Raw genomic sequence first — 16,627 nt, forward strand, 5'->3', positions numbered from 1 at the left:
AATGGATACGATGGAGATGATATGGGGGCAGAATGGATACTCATGAGGGCGGGATGGGAGAACATATGGCTGAAGCCAGGAATGAGACACACGGGGGTCAGGATGGGGGATATTATTACCATAGGGGCTAATTAAGGGATATTATTACTGCAGTGATGTATTTAATTTTTTGAGGTTACTGTTTTAAATGGGGGGGCAGTCCTGTTACTGTGTAGAGCGACACTATGTTGCCTTTTCTTCTTCATGTGATGTAATGTAGAAGTTGGGAAAAAATAAGTAATGTGTTCTGCAAGCGGAGCTCTAGATAACCGTGTTATTTCCTGCAGAGACGAGCCCTGGCTGGAAGACGTGATGGCGGTCTGTGCTGGATGAATGAAAAGCAAGGATGAAGGACTTCACCTAGAGACGTCACTGGTGAGTTAGTGTTTTACCTGTACATTGACACTATACATTGTATACTCTATATACAGGGGTCCTGTGTATAATGTCACCAGTGATCACTGTGTTACCTGTGCATTATATACAGAGCTCCTGTGTATAATGTCATTGATCACTATATTACCTGTACACAGACACTGCATACTAAATACAAATCTCCTGTGTTTAATGCCACTTATGGTCATAGTATTACATTTTTTTATTAATGATTAGTATTGTAGTATTCAGTCACCATGTGGTGGTAATATGTGGTCTGGGCATGGTGCGGTGGTATTTGTCCCTTGGGTGTACAATTATTTGGTCACTTTGGTGGTAATATGTGGTGTGGGCATGGTGCGGTGGTATTTGTTCCTTGTATGTGATATTATTCGGTCACTATGGTAGTAATATGTGGTCTGGTCATGGTGTGGCGGTATTTGTTCCTTGTATGTGGTATTATAGGTCACTATGTGGTGGTAATATGTGGTCTGGACATGGTGTAGCAGTATTTGTTCCTTGTATGTGATATTATTGGTCATTTTAAAAATTGAAAAATAAATAAAAATATACCTAAAGTGTATTGCATATTTTAATAAATATTTAATAGGTTACAGTAGAGTAGGGCCTGGCCAAAAGTGTCTACCCTGTTATGGTGGCGGCTTAACCCCTTCCTGACATCCGACGTACTATCCCGTCCACGGTACCCGGGCCCATATGACCGTGGACGGGATAGTACGTCGGGCCCTTTAATGCGGTACCGCGACTAAAGTCGCGGTGATCGCATTAAAATTCCGACGCCATCTCACCTTAGAAAAGATGGCGTCGGCATCCCGGGCTACGATCCCGCCCCCCCGGCATCCAGATCGCTGTGATTGGCTGTTCAATTCTGAACAGCCAATCGCAGCGTTTCTCATTGTTTCAGCCAATCAGCTTGGCTGAAACAATGAGGTCCTAGGCTGGGATCGAGTACCGATGTACTCGACCCTAGAGCCGGTGCCTGGCAACGCCAGGCACCGGCAAAAAGCACCCGGATTGGCGCGATTGCCGATCTGATCGATCGCGCCAATCGCAGTGCACAGCGGCGCTATATCGCCGCTGTGCCCTGCCAGTACCGGCCAGGATCGGTGCTATATTAGCACCGATCATAGGCTGGAGCCTGATGCAGGCCCAGCAGGGCCTGCAGGAGTTGGCTGGCGCGATCGATTAGATCGGCGATCGCGCCAACCACAGGGCACAGCTGCGGTCACCATGTGACCGCTCTGTGCCCTGCTGGTGACCTGGGCGTGACCTGCCTAGTAATCGGAGCTGTGAGCTCCGATTCTAGGCAGTTGCCATGGTCACCAGGCAGATCACGGATTGGTGGGATCGATGTAATCATTCGATCCCACCAATGACAGGTCACAGCAGCGATGTGACCGCTCTGTGACCTGCCACCTGACCTGCCTCTGACCTGTCTGCAGGGGTCCTCACTCTAGCTGAGGATTCCTGCAGAGAGGTCGGACGCAGCAAGAGCTCCTGTGCTGGGTATTGTGGTGCCACAGCTTGTAGCATCACAATCCCTGCAGAAGAAAGAAGGAAGAAGAAAGAAAACTACAATTGTAAGTGTTAATTGATCCCTGATCCCCTGCCCAATCTATCTTCACCCCCCCAATCTATCTTCATCCCCCCCCTCTTACCCCCCTTTTACCCCCCTCCACCCCACTTTTGCGCCACCTCCGTGCGCAGCCGCCGAGCGTTGATTGGTGACGCAGTTCACCGATCAACACTCGAGCTCGCTTTTTTTTCCTTAGCCCCCTTTGCGCCACTTCTGTACACACATCCCGCAGCCGCAAAAGTTGGATAAGTGACACATGTCACTTATCCAAGCTTGTGCCTGCCGTTTTTCATTTTTTTCACCCCCCTTTGTGCCACCTAACTACAACCCTAACTGTTGATCCCTGCCCAATCTCTCTTCATCCACCCCAATCCCCCATCCCCCTTCCCCCAATTTTTACCCCCCTCCACCCCACTTTTGCGCCACCTCCGTGCGCAGCCGCCGAGCATTGATTGGTGACGCAGTTCACCGATCAACACTCGAGCTCGCTTTTTTTTCCTTAGCCCCTTTGCGCCACTTCCGTACACACATCCCGCAGCCGCAAAAGTTGGATAAGTGACACGTCACTTATCCAAGATTGTGCCTGCCGTTTTTCATTTTTTTCACCCCCCTTTGTGCCACCTAACTACAACCCTAACTGTTGATCCCTGCCCAATCTCTCTTCATCCACCCCAATCCCCCCATCCCCCTTCCCCCAATTTTTACCCCCCTCCACCCTACTTGTGCGCCACCTCCGTGCGCAGCCGCCGAGCGTTGATTGGTGACGCAGTTCACCGATCAACACTCGAGCTCGCTTTTTTTTCCTTAGCCCCCTTTGCGCCACTTCCGTACACACATCCCGCAGCCGCAAAAGTTGGATAAGTGACACACGTCACTTATCCAAGCTTGTGCCTGCCGTTTTTCATTTTTTTCACCCCCCTTTGTGCCACCTAACTACAACCCTAACTGTTGATCCCTGCCCAATCTCTCTTCATCCACCCCAATCCCCCTTCCCCCTATTTTTACCCCCCTCCACCCCACTTTTGCGCCACCTCCGTGCGCAGCCGCCGATCGTTGATTGGTGACGCAGTTCACCGATCAACACTCGAGCTCGCTTTTTTTCCTTAGCCCCTCCGTACACACATCCCGCAGCTGCGAAACTTGGATAAGTGACACAGTTCACTTATCAGAGTTTGTGCCTGCCGGTTTCCTTTTTTTTTTTCCACCCCCCCCCCCCTTGCGCCACCCCGTGCGCACATCCAGCAGCCCAGTTTTGATAAGTGACACTTATCAGCTAGGGCCTGCTGTTTTAGACTTTTTTCCACAGCTTTTTATTTATAGAAAGTTTACACCAATCACTCCCCCCCTCACGTACACATACAGTTTTCAATAAAGTGTACACCCAAGCACCATATTTACACAAAAATGTCATCAAATTCATCCCAACAGAGCTATACAATGGAGGAGGCATATGCTATACTTGCCTCCGACACTGATAGCGATTTGGATGCCGATCCGACTTTTCTTTATTTTTCGGATTCTTCATCCTCTTCTTCTTCCTCTTCCCCCTCCTCATCTTCCTCCTCGGGTCCTGTGGAACCGCCACGCAGACGCTCCAGGACAGAAGATGAGGCAGCGCCCACCATGCCCGCAGCTGACCCAGTGCTCCCCGTATGGACCTCGCCCCCTGAAAATTACGAGCCACTGATTCCTGATTTTGTGGCAGAATCAGGAATCAAGTTTGACACCACAGGCCTCACAGAAATTGACTTTTTCAAAGTCTTTTTCTCTGAGGATTTTGTTAACCTCATGGTGGGGCAAACTAATTTGTACGCTCGTCAATTTTTGGAGCAAAACCCGCGTTCAACATTTTCAAACTGGTCTCCTGTAGATGCAGTTGAAATGACGCAGTTTTGGGGCCTGGTCCTCCATATGGGGATACTGAAGAAGCCGGAAATTCGGCAATATTGGAGTGTTGATATTTTATACAACACTCCAGTGTTCCGAATGGTCATGGCCCGGACGCGTTTTGAGGCCATCCACAAGTTTCTGCATTATACTGATAATGCAGAGTGTCCCACACGAGATGACCCCAACTTTGACCGTCTGTTCAAAGTTCGGCCGGTCATCAAACACTTCAACAAAAAGTTTGCTGAAGTGTACGTGCCCCAAAGGGACATCTACGTGGATGAGTCCTTGGTTCACTTCAAGGGAAGGCTGCGATTCCGTCAATACCTGCCCAGTAAGAGGGCCAGGTACGGAATCAAACTCTATAAGTTGTGTGAGAGTACCTCAGGGTACACCCACAAGTTTAGAGTTTACGAAGGGAAGGACACCCGGATTGAACCCCCTGAGTGTCCTCCTTATCTGGGAGTGAGTGGGAAAATTGTGTGGGATTTGGTGCACCCACTGCTGGATAAAGGTTATCACCTCTACACTGATAACTTTTACACCAGCATCCCACTCTACAAATCCCTCTCTGAGCGACGTACCGCAGCCTGCGGTACTGTCCGCAAAAATCAGAGAGGCCTCCCGAAGACGCTACTTGGGCAGATGCTCCGAAAAGGTGAGAGCAGAGCCCAATGTAGCGATCACCTGCTGGTGGTCAAGTACAAGGACAAGAGAGATGTCCATCTCTTGACCACCATACACGGTGATGGCAGTACCCTCTGCACTGTACGGGGTACCTCTACACAGGTCCGCAAACCGACGTGTAGTGGGGTACAACAAAAACATGGGGGGAGTTGATCTCTCCGATCAACTCCTCCAACCGTACAATGCATTGAGGAAGGCCAAGGTGTGGTACAAAAAGCTGGCTGTGCACATCGTCCAAATGGCAATGCTCAACGCATTCCTGCTGTCACAATGTGCATGCCCCAGCGATACGACGTACCTTCAGTTCCAGGAGGTAGTGGTTAAGGCCCTGATGTTTGGCGCTCAGGAAGGAGCAGGCCCCAGTACTTCAGGAACTGAAGGTGCTCATATTGTCCCAGGTCAGCATTTTCCGGGGGTGGTCCCGCCAACCCCAAGAAAAGGTAAGCCGCAAAAAAGGTGTCGAGTGTGTTACAAAAAAGGAATACGCAGGGACACCATTTATCAATGCGACACCTGCCCCGAAAAACCTGGCCTGTGCATGAAGGATTGCTTCAAATTGTACCACACCTCCATGCACTACTAATTTACATTAGATTAGTTGGGGGCACATCTAGATTTGTTCTTTGGGGGTCTAGTATCCAAAATGATGTCATATGTGGGGTTTTTTCCTGTTTAGGCACATCAGGGACTCTGCAAATGGAACATGACGCCAGCAGACCATCAAAGTCTGCATTCCAAAACAACACTACTTCCCTTTCGAGCCCCGACATGTGCCTAAACAGTTTTTTCCCACATGTGGGGTACCAGAGTACCCAGGACAAATTGGACAACGACTTTTGGGGTCCAATTTCTCCTGTTACTCTTGGGAAAATTAAAAATTGGGGACTAAATGATCATTTATGTGGGAACAAAACAGGATTTTATATTTTCACACCTGGGCATTATAATCTTTAGTGAAACACCTGGGGGTTCAAAGTGCTCACCACACATCTAGATAAGTTCCTTAGGGGGTCTAGTTTCCAAAATGGGGTCACTTATGGGGGGTTTCTACTGTTTAGGAACATCAAGGGCTCTGCAAATGGAACATGACGCCCGCAGACGATTCCATCAAAGTCTGCTTTCCAAAACGTCATTACTTCCCTTTCGAGCCCTGACGTGTGCCCAAACAGTAGTTTTCTCCCACATGTGGGGTATCAGGGTACTCAGGACAAATTGGACAACAACTTTTGGGGTCCAATTTCTCCTGTTACTCTTGGGAAAATTAAAAATTGGGGACTAAATGATCATTTATGTGGGAACAAAACAGGATTTTATATTTTCACACCAGGGCATTATAATCTTTAGTGAAACACTTGGGGGTTCAAAGTGCTCACCACACATCTAGATAAGTTCCTTAGGGGGTCTAGTTTCCAAAATTGGGTCACTTGTTGGGGGTTTCCACTGTTTAGGCACATCAGATGCTCGTCAAACATGACATGGCGTCCGATCTCAATTCCAGCCAATTTCAGGTTGAAAAAGTCAAACGGGGCTCCTTCCCTTTTGAGCCCTGCCATGTGCCTAAACAGTGGTTCCCCCCCACATATTGGGTATCGGCGTACTCAGGACAAATTTGACAACAACCTTTGGGGTCCAATTTCTCCTGTAACCCTTGGGAAAACAAAATATTGGGGACTAAATGATCATTTATGTGGGAACAAAACAGGATTTTATATTTTCACACCTGGGCATTATAATCTTTAGTGAAACACTTGGGGGTTCAAAGTGGTCACCACACATCTAGATAAGTTCCTTAGGGGTCTAGTTTCCAAAATGGGGTCACTTGTGGGGGTTTTCCACTGTTTAGGCACATCGGACGCTCGTCAAACGTGACATGGCGTCCGATCTCAATTCCAGCCAATTTTAGGTTGAAAAAGTCAAACGGGGCTCCTTTCCTTCTGAGCCCTGCCATGTGCCTAAACAGTGGTTCCCCCCACATATTGGGTATCGGCGTACTCAGGACAAATTTGACAACAACCTTTGGGGTCCAATTTCTCCTGTTACCCTTGGGAAAACAAAATATTGGGGACTAAATGATCATGTTTGTGGAAAAAATATGATTTTTTATTTTCACGCCCGGGTGTTATAAACTTCTGTGATGCCCTTGGGGGTTCAAAGTGGTCACCACACATCTAAATAAGTTCCTTAGGGGGTCTAGTTTCCAAAATGGGGTCACTTGTGGGGGGTTTCCACTGTTTAGGCACATCAGACGCTCATCAAACGTGACATGGCGTCCGATCTCAATTCCAGCCAATTTTAGGTTGAAAAACTCAAACGGGGCTCCTTCCCTTCTGAGCCCTGCCATGTGCCTAAACAGTGGTTCCCCCCCACATATTGGGTATCGGCGTACTCAGGACAAATTTGACAACAACCTTTGGGGTCCAATTTCTCCTGTTACCCTTGGGAAAACAAAATATTGGGGACTAAATGATCATGTTTGTGGAAAAAATATGATTTTTTATTTTCACGCCCGGGTGTTATAAACTTCTGTGAAGCACTTGGGGGTTCAAAGTGGTCACCACACATCTAGATAAGTTGCTTAGGGGGTCTAGTTTCCAAAATGGGGTCACTTGTGGGGGGTTTCCACTGTTTAGGCACATCAGACGCTCGTCAAACGCGACATGGCGTCCGATCTCAATTCCAGCCAGTTTTAGGTTGAAAAAGTCAAACGGGGCTCCTTCCCTTCTGAGCCCTGCCATGTGCCTAAACAGTGGTTCCCCCCCACATATTGGGTATCAGCGTACTCAGGACAAATTTGACAACAACCTTTGGAGTCCAATTTCTCCTGTTACCCTTGGGAAAACAAAATATTGGGGACTAAATGATCATGTTTGTGGAAAAAATATGATTTTTTATTTTCACGCCCGGCTGTTATAAACTTCTGTGAAGCCCTTGGGGGTTCAAAGTGGTCACCACACATCTAGATAAGTTCCTTAGGGGGTCTAGTTTCCAAAATGGGGTCACTTGTGGGGGGTTTCCACTGTTTAGGCACATCAGACGCTCGTCAAACGCGACATGGCGTCCGATCTCAATTCCAGCCAGTTTTAGGTTGAAAAAGTCAAACGGGGCTCCTTCCCTTCTGAGCCCTGCCATGTGCCCAAACAGTGGTTCCCCCCCATATATTGGGTATCACCGTACTGAGGACAAATTTGACAACAACCTTTGGAGTCCAATTTCTCCTTTTACCCTTGGGAAAATAAAAAAATTGTTGCTAAAATATTATTTTTGTGACTAAAAAGTTAAATGTTCATTTTTTCCTTCCACGTTGCTTCTGCTCCTGTGAAGCACCTGAAGGGTTAATAATCTTCTTGAATGTAGTTTTGAGTAGCTTCAGGGGTGCAGTTTTTAGAATGGTGTCACTTTTGGGTATTTTCTGCCATATAGACCCCTCAAAGTGACTTCAAATGTGAGGTGGTCCCTAAAAAAAATGGTTTTGTAAGTTTTGTTGTAAAAATTAGAAATCGCTGGTCAAATTTTAACCCTTATAACTTCCTAACAAAAAAAATGTTGTTTCCCAAATTGTGCTGATGTAAAGTAGACATGTGGGAAATGTTATTTAGTAACTATTTTGTGTCACATATTTCTCTGTTTTAAGGGCATACAAATTCAAAGTTTGAAAATTGCAAAAATTTTCAAAATTTTTTGCAATATTTCTGTTTTTTTCATAAATAAACACAAGTTATAGCGAAAAATTTTTACCACTAAAGTGATGTACAATATGTCACGAGAAAACAATCTCAGAATCGCCTAGATCCGTTGAAGCGTTCCAGAGTTATTACCTCATAAAGGGACACTGGTCAGAATTGTAAAAATTGGCTCGGTCATGAACGTGCAAACCACCCTCGGGGGTGAAGGGGTTAAAAAAAATCTTTTGTCCAAAGCAAAAGCTGCCGACTAGATGTGTGATTTGGTGATGGGAACTGTTAATGTGTGATAGGTGAGAAGTGGAGTTTTTCCAAGAGAGAGCGGAGGGACTGTGGACAGTTTGAGGGGTGGAGCCTGGGCGGAGTCTCAAGGGGGCCCCGAAAATGTTGCCAGTATGGAGCCCCGAAATTCCTTGTGGCAGCCCTGATGGGGAGCAGGTGACCTCTCTCTGTAGCACAGGTGACCTCTTTCTATAAAGAGAAGAAAGTTCGTTCGGCACACCAGCATAAATGAAAAAACTTTATTAGGCTAAGGTGATTTTCTGCATTTTAAATATGGCATATTAGCCTAATAAAGTTTTTTCATTTATGCTGGTGTGCCGAACAAACTTTCTTCTCTTTTTGGATATCTGCTGTGCTCACCAGCGAATTCGTGCACCCATCTGTGGATTAATGAACTCAGCCCAGGGTGGTTTTTCATTTGGATGCCATGCAAGCTCCCAGTCCTCCCTCTCCTGACCTCTCTCTATAGTACTGGGGGGCTGGTGACCTCTCTCTATAGTACTGGGGGGCAGGTGACCTCTCTCTATAGTACTGGGGGCAGGTGACCTCTCTCTATAGTACTGGGGGGAGGTGACCTCTCTATAGTACTGGGGGGCAGGTGACCTCTCTATAGTCCTGGGGGGATGGTGACCTCTCTCTATAGTACTGGGGAGCAGGTGACCTCTCTCTATAGTACGGAGGGCAGGTGACCTGTCTCTATAGTACTGGGGGATGGTGACCTCTCTATAGTACTGGAGGATGGTGACCTCTCTATAGTACTGGGGAGCAAGTGACCTATCTCTATAGTACTGGGGGGCAGGTGACCTCTCTCTATAGTACTGGAGGATGGTGACCTCTCTCTATAGTACTGGGGAGCAGGTGACCTCTCTCTATAGTACTGGGGGGAAGGTAACCTCTCTCTATAGTACGGAGGGCAGGTGACCGCTCTCTATAGTACTGGGGAGCTGGTGACCGCTCTATAGTACTGGGGAGCAGGTGACCTCTCTCTATAGTACTGGGGGGCAGGTGACCTCTCTATAGTACTGGGGAGCAGGTGACCTCTCTCTATAGTACTGGGGGGCAGGTAACCTCTCTCTATAGTACTGGGGAGCTGGTGACTGCTCTAGTACTGGGGAGCAGGTGACCTCTATAGTACGGGGGGGCAGGTGACCTCTCTCTATAGTACGGAGGGCAGTTGACCTCTCTATAGTACTGGGGGGCTGGTGACCTCTCTATAGTACTGGGGGGCAGGTAACCTCTCTCTATGGTACTGGGGAGCTGGTGACTGCCCTAGTACTGGGGAGCAGGTGACCTCTATAGTACTGGGGGGGCAGGTGACCTCCCTCTATAGTACTGGGGGGGCAGGTGACCTCCCTCTATAGTACTGGGGGGCAGGTGACCTCTCTATAGTACTGGGGGGCAGTTGACCTCTCTCTATAGTACTGGGGGGCAGGTGACCTCTCTCTATAGTACTGGGGAGCGAGCAGGTGACCTCTCTCTATAGTACGGGGGGGCAGGTAACCTCTCTCTATAGTACTGGGGAGCTGGTGACTGCTCTAGTACTGGGGAGCAGGTGACCTCTATAGTACGGAGGGCATTTGACCTCTCTCTATAGTACTGGGGGGCAGGTAACCTCTCTCTATAGTACTGGGGAGCTGGTGACTGCTCTAGTACTGGGGAGCAGGTGACCTCTATAGTACGGAGGGCATTTGACCTCTCTCTATAGTACTGGGGGGCTGGTAACCTCTCTCTATAGTACTGGGGAGCTGGTGACTGCTCTAGTACTGGGGAGCAGGTGACCTCTATAGTACGGAGGGCAGTTGACCTCTCTCTATAGTACTGGGGGGCTGGTGACATCTCTCTATAGTACTGGGGGAAGGTAACCTCTCTCTATAGTACTGGGGGGCAGGTGACCTTTCTCTGTTGTACTGGGGGACCGTTGACTTCTGGACGAGGATGGTCTCCATGTCACAAGGGTTCCTTCTCTCCTAATTTCTCGCCCCCTGCACACAACTGACAATATCCCCCCTGCCCCCACCTGACGGCTCCAGACAGCTGCACCATCACCCTCATCGTCCTCAGTGGCTGTCAGGATACTCGATATGACTCCATTCCTGTGCAGCTGTCAGGAGTCAATCAAGAAGAGGAGCGTCCCTCCAATCTTCAGGAGGTTTCTCTGGACTCAGAAGCAGTCAGTGCCGCTGTCTGCCATCCTCCAGCACTAAGCAGCCTCTCCAGGACCCCGCTGTCTGCCGTCCTCCAGCACTAAGCAGCCTCTCCAGGACCCCGCTGTCTGCCGTCCTCCAGCACTAAGCATCCTCTCCAGGACCCCGCTGTCTGCCGTCCTCCAGCACTAAGCAGCCTCTCCAGGACCCCGCTGTCTGCCGTCCTCCAGCACTAAGCATCCTCTCCAGGACCCCGCTGTCTGCCGTCCTCCAGCACTAAGCAGCCTCTCCAGGACCCCGCTGTCTGCCGTCCTCCAGCTCTAAGCAGCCTCTCCAGGACCCCGCTGTCTGCCATCCTCCAGCACTAAGCAGCCTCTCCAGGACCCCGCTGTCTGCCATCCTCCAGCACTAAGCAGCCTCTCCAGGACCCTGCTGTCTGTCGTCCTCCAGCACTAAGCAGCCTCTCCAGGACCCCGCTGTCTGCCGTCCTTCAGCACTAAGCAGCCTCTCCAGGACCCCACTGTCTGCCGTCCTCCGGCACTAAGCAGCCTCTCCAGGACCCCGCTGTCTGCCGTCCTCCAGCACTAAGCAGCCTCTCCAGGACCCCGCTGTCTGCCGTCCAGGTAAGTCTCCATTCTTCCACCTCCAGAGTTGCCGGCTCCTGGGATTGTGAGTAATATGTGAGATTGGGAGTGAGGACTTATTCATATTGTGGCCGCTGAGCCCTTTCTTATTATGGTGCTGTGCCCTCTTTTATGTGCGGGGGGCTACAGAGCTCACACGATGGGTTGGGGGGTCTATGGTGTCTGAGGAGACACCAGAGGTAAAGGATTAGTAGAATCCAGCAGTTCTAGGGTTAAAGTGCGGGCATCTCTCTGGACCCCCATACACATGGGCACATGTTCTGTATGGGGAGGGGAGAAGCGGTGGGAAAGCGTCTCTAGTGCCGATTATCTCCGAGGAGAGCAGGAGGTGGAGAGTTGTGTCAGGAGACATCAGAGGAAAATCACCCCAGAAAATGTCCAATAGACCCCGACAGATGTCCCCTCCCCGATATATGGGGCCGCCACATAACAAGCTACTTATAAATAACTGCACCTGTCACTGCTGGAGACCCCACATATATATATTTATGTATATCTCTATATATATAAAACTGAATGTGTGTTTGTGTGTGTATCACCAACCAATCACGAAGCATCTTTCATTTCACCAGAGCTGTTCAAAAGAAGCTGAGCTGTGATTGGTTGCTATGAGCAAGTTTTCCCACTTGACAACACCTGAGCAGACACTGTCACGGTGGGAGAAATCTAGCATCCCTGGGAACATAAGCTCCCAGCCATTGTCTGCCCCCAGAAAGGAGCAGAGTGTACATGACAGAAATGAATCCCCCCTCCCTGCCCATATCCCCATCACACATCCTCCATCCCAGAGGCACATCTTCCCTCTTAAAGGGATCATTGGTATGGAACCATCTGACCATCATCTACTCACTTTCTCATCCCTGTCCTCCTCACCTGGCTCCCATGTCCAGCAGCACGCACACCCCCGCAGAAACCATGCACACCTAGACACCCACGCGCTCACTGACTCTATTCTACCACTGGCATCCATATCCTCACTCCATGACACAGACGGTGCCACTGCTTTCTACAATGCCACTCTCGCATCAGCTATTGACGCGGTTGCCTCTCTCGTTCATGGCAGAATGCGACGTATCAACAGACAACCCTGGCACAATAACACCACTAAAAAGCTCCGGCAAGTGTCCAGGATTGCAGAGCGGCGCTGGAAGAAAACAAATTCGCAAGATGACTTCATCACATTCAAACAGGCAACACTCAATTTCAAATCTGCCCTCACCTCTGCTAAACAGGCCTACTTCACAACCCTCGTATCTTCCCTATCTTACAACCAAAAACAGTTATTCAAAACTTTTAGCTCCCTCCTCCGCCCACCACTGCCTCCTCCAACCTCCCTCATCTCTGCCGAGGACTTTGCCACACACTTCAAAAACAAGATTGACCAAACAAGGCAAGTCTTCATCACTCAACCACCACAACCCCATTGTATACCAGACCAATGCCCAAACCCCATAACCTCACTCTCCAACATCACTGAAGGGGAGCTTAATCGTCTCTTCTCAAAATCGCACCTCACAACCTGTGCACTCGACCCCATCCCATCCCACCTCCTCTCCAACCTCACCACCACACTTATCCCATCCCTAACCCACCTCTTCAACCTATCTCTAACATCTGGTACCTTCCCTTCTGCTTTCAAACATGCCACAATCACGCCTATCCTTTAAAAAACCAACCCTCGACCCAACCGCTATGTCCAGCTATCGCCCAATATCGTTGCTTCCATTCGCTTCCAAACTCCTGGAACAGCACGTCCACGCTGAACTTTCCTCCCACCTATCATCTAACTTGCTCTTTGACAATCTACAATCTGGTTTCCGTCCCCATCACTCCACTGAGACAGCCCTGACCAAAATTACTAACGACCTACTTACAGCCAAAGCAAAAGGACAATACTCTATACTCCTGCTTCTAGACCTGTCCTCTGCATTTGACACAGTTGACCACTGCCTCCTACTACAGATCCTCTCCTCCTTCGGCATCAAAGGCCTTGCCCTATCCTGGATCTCCACATACCTTTCCAACCGCACATTCAGCGTCTCCCACTCCCACACCACCTCCTCATCCCACCCGCTCTCTGTTGGAGTCCCCCAAGGCTCTGTTTTAGGACCCCTACTCTTCTCAATCTATACACTTGGTCTGGGGCAACTCATAAAGTCCCACGGATTCCACTACCACCTTTATGCTGATGACACTCAGATCTACCTCTCTGGCCCAGACGTCACCTCTCTTCTGTCCAGAATCCCAGTGTGTCTATCAGCCATATCCTCCTTCTTCTCCTCTTGCTTCCTCAAACTCAATGTAGACAAATCTGAACTCATCATCTTTCCTCCATCTCACAGATCTTCCTTACCCGACCTAGCTATAACAATTAATGACATCACGCTTTCCCCAGTACCGGAAGTCCGATGCCTCGGAGTAATCTTTGACTCTGCCCTGTCCTTCAAACCGCACATCCAAGCCCTTTCTACCTCCTGTCGCCTCCAGCTCAAAAATATTTCCAGAATCCGTCCTTTCCTCAACCCCCAATCTACTAAAATGCTTGTGCACGCCCTCATCATCTCCCGCCTCGACTACTGCAACATCCTTTTCTGTGGTCTCCTTGCTAACACCCTCGCACCTCTCCAGTCCATCCTTAACTCTGCCGCCCGACTAATTCATCTCTCTCCTCGCTACTCCTCCGCTTCTCCCCTCTGCAGATCTCTTCACTGGCTCCCATTCCCTCAGCGTATCCAGATCAAATTACTAATACTGACCTACAAGGCCATCTATAACCTGTCTCCCCCATATGTCTCTGATCTAATCTCCCGATACCTTCCCTCACGTAATCTCCGGTCCTCCCAAGACCTCCTTCTCTCCTCCACACTTATTCGCTCCTCACCCAACCGCCTCCAAGACTTCACCAGAATAGCCCCTATTTTCTGGAATTCTTTGCCCCAACAAGTCCGACTATAAACCACATTTGGATCCTTCAGACGGAACCTGAAAATCCGCCTCTTCAAGAAAGCCTACAACCTGCAATGACCCCGCTACCTCCTTCTCTCTCACCACTACCGGTGATATCACCTCAACCAACACCGGAACTGCTGCAACCCACCAACCTACTGTCTCCTTCCCCACCATACTGTAGCATGTAAGCCCGAAAGGGCAGGGTCCTCTCTCCCCTCTGTATCAGTCTGTGATTGTTAGTTTGTTTACTGTAAGTGATATTTGTAATTTGTATGTAACCCCTTCTCATGTACAGCACCATGGAATCAATGGTGCTATATAAATAAATAATAATAATAATAATAATATGGAAGTCAGGGAAAATCCCTCAGCGCTCTGATACTGACCAAGATTCTATTAAAGGGATCATTGGTATGGAAGTCAGGGCAAATCCATCCAGCGCTTTGGTTTTGACCCCAGGCCTCTCTTAAAGGGATCCCCGGTATGGAAGTTAGGACCGTTCCACTCAGCTCTGTGGTTCTGACCCCAGGGTCTCTTAAAGGGATTACTGGTATGGAAGTTAGGGCAAAACCACTCCGCGCTTTGGTACTGACCCAAGGCCTTTCTTAAAGGGATCCCCGGTATGGAAGTCATGGCAAATCCACTCAGCGCTCTGGTTCTGACGCCAGGCTGACGTGATGATGTGGGATATTAGTGGTAGTAGTCCGGTGGCTCTGGCTGACGGGATGATGTGGGATATTAGCGGTAGTAGACCGGTGGCTCTGGCTGACGGGATGATGTGGGATATTAGAGGTAGTAGTCCGGTGGCTCTGGCTGATGGGATGATGTGGGATATTAGTGGTAGTAGTCCGGTGGCTCTGGCTGACGGGATGATGTGGGATATTAGTGGTAGTAGTCCGGTAGCTCTGGCTGACGGGATGATGTGTGATATTAGGGGTAGTAGTCTGGTGGCTCTGACTGACGGGATGATGTGGGATATTAGTGGTAGTAGTCCGGTAGCTCTGGCTGACGGGATGATGTGTGATATTAGGGGTAGTAGTCTGGTGGCTCTGGCTGATGGGATGATGTGGGATATGAGGGGTAGTTGTCAGGTGGCTCTGGCTGATGGGATGATGTGGGATATTAGGGGGTAGTAGTCCGGTGGCTCTGGCTGATGGGATGATGTGGGATATTAGGGGTAGTAGTCCGGTGGCTCTGGCTGATGGGATGATGTGGGATATTAGGGGTAGTAGTCCGGTAGCTCTGGCTGACGGGATGATGTGGGATATTAGGGGTAGTAGTCCGGTGGCTCTGGCTGACTGGATGATGTGGGATATTAGGGGTAGTAGTCTGGTGGCTCTGGCTGATGGGATGATGTGGGATATTAGGGGTAGTAGTCCGGTGGCTCTGGCTGATGGGATGATGTGGGATATTAGGGTTAATAGTCCTGTGGCTCTGACGGGATGATGTGGGATATTAGGGGTAGTAGTCCGGTGGCTCTGGCTGACGGGATGATGTGGGATATTAGGGGTAGTAGTCCGGTGGCTCTGGCTGACGGGATGATGTGGGATATTAGGGTTAATAGTCCTGTGGCTCTGACGGGATGATGTGGGATATTAGGGGTAGTAGTCTGGTGGCTCTGGCTGATGGGATGATGTGGGATATTAGGGGTAGTAGTCCGGTGGCTCTGGCTGATGGGATGATGTGGGATATTAGGGTTAATAGTCCTGTGGCTCTGACGGGATGATGTGGGATATTAGGGGTAGTTGTCCGGTGGCTCTGGCTGACGGGATGATGTGGGATATTAGGGGTAGTAGTCCGGTGGCTCTGGCTGACGGGATGATGTGGGATATTAGGGGTAGTAGTCCGGTGGCTCTGGCTGATGGGATGATGTGGGATATTAGGGGTAGTAGTCCGGTGGCTCTGGCTGACGGGATGATGTGGGATATTAGGGGTAGTAGTCCGGTGGCTCTGGCTGATGGGATGATGTGGGATATTAGGGGTAGTAGTCCGGTGGCTCTGACTGATGGGATGATGTGAGATTTTAGGGGTAGTAGTCCGGTGGCTCTGGCTGATGGGATGATGTGGGATATTAGTGGTAGTAGTCTGGCGGCTCTGATGGGGTGATGTGGGATATTACAGTGGGTGTGGCTATGCGGAGTGGGCGGGGCTCTACACTCAGCTAATTTATATATATATATATATATATATATATATATATATATATATATAGAGAGAGAGAGAGAGATATTCGTTATAAATTGTTATAACTAACCGTAGTTAATTACTATGCCCCCAATCACAAAGCAGTATGTATGTGTATATATATATAGCAGCAGTTTACCATCCCTGCACGGTGGACCC

General features: G+C 49.3%; 1 protein-coding gene and 1 long non-coding RNA gene across 8 annotated transcripts in view; one reads left to right on the forward strand and one right to left on the reverse strand.

Annotated features, from left to right (window-relative positions):
* Positions 1-16,627, reverse strand: part of LOC141053943 (uncharacterized) — a 164,120-nt gene that overhangs the window by 25,413 nt on the left and 122,080 nt on the right. The gene's annotated exons all lie outside the window — the stretch shown is intronic.
* Positions 213-16,627, forward strand: part of LOC141053929 (uncharacterized) — an 80,675-nt gene continuing 64,260 nt past the window's right edge. The window contains exon 1 of the mRNA XM_073551099.1: positions 213-414. The gene's annotated coding sequence lies outside the window, so the exon portion shown is untranslated. The remainder of the gene's footprint in view (positions 415-16,627) is intronic.

The sequence above is a fragment of the Dendrobates tinctorius genome, unplaced genomic scaffold (genome assembly GCF_039654945.1).
Source record: "Dendrobates tinctorius isolate UK_male_01 unplaced genomic scaffold, ASM3965494v1 ptg000173l, whole genome shotgun sequence".
Lineage (NCBI taxonomy): Eukaryota > Metazoa > Chordata > Amphibia > Anura > Dendrobatidae > Dendrobates > Dendrobates tinctorius.